Below are 954 nucleotides of genomic sequence, written 5' to 3'. Positions count from 1 at the left end.
CTGTGGAATTTCGCCTTAGAGAAGCAAGAAGCATCCTTCTATTTGCCATAATTTGGTTTGCCAAGTGCAGAAAGACAACAGAAAGTCAGCTTAGCAAACAGGATAACTACAGATAGGCTCTTTCAAGGGAAGGGCTTTACTTTAATTCCATTCAAAAAGACATTTTTTTCCTTTCCAAGTACAGCTAATTCCTAACACCAGTAACATGGAAAATTTTCACAGTCATCAAGCAAGGCTGAAATGTGCATGGATGTTAGGTCACAGTTCTTAGATGGGTTCTTATTTCCTCCCACTAACACTGGTTTTGATTGGATGGAGATACACATCGGCTACACAAAAGCATACTACATATCCACCTTCCTGCTGTTACCAACATGAAGAGTCAATTAAGGCAATACAATAGCCAAGTACCTAAAAGGTATACACAGTAGATTTAAAACATATATTTGTTGTGCAGCTCTCTGTGGGTCTTGATGCAAAAGGAACAAGGCAGAGAATATGATTCATACTTAAACACACTGACAGCCTTCAGTCAGAAAGCAGAGAGAAGTGCCAACTTCCTGTTCTTCTGTAGTAAAAAAAAATAAAAATAAATAAAAAAAAAAATCAGAGAGAAAGCTGCTGCTGAAGTGTATAAAAGGGCTGGTATACCCTGGTATCAGATTAACTGTTGTATTTTGTTTTTCCTTAAATTCTTGGCTATTATTTTTTATTCTTTGCTCTCCTCTTTACTTTGAGCCATGAAAACAGAGTCTAAGCGCTTCAGTGAACTGGAATCAGCTCACCTCTGCTCTTTCTCTCCAAGCTACAAACAGGTTGCTTCTACAAACCAGAGCCTGAATTTCAAACTTAACCACTGACTTTTGCTCCTGCTTTCTTCTACCCACAGTGCTCCTCTACAGCAGGAGGAGGCAGATACTGGCTGGAGCCTGTGAGGCTGGCTCTGTGGTTAGA

The sequence above is a fragment of the Tympanuchus pallidicinctus genome, unplaced genomic scaffold (assembly GCF_026119805.1).
Source record: "Tympanuchus pallidicinctus isolate F22 unplaced genomic scaffold, pur_lepc_1.0 scaffold1, whole genome shotgun sequence".
Taxonomy (NCBI): domain Eukaryota; kingdom Metazoa; phylum Chordata; class Aves; order Galliformes; family Phasianidae; genus Tympanuchus; species Tympanuchus pallidicinctus.
The sequence above is the reverse complement of the archived record's forward strand: the minus strand, read 5'-3'. Positions refer to the sequence as shown.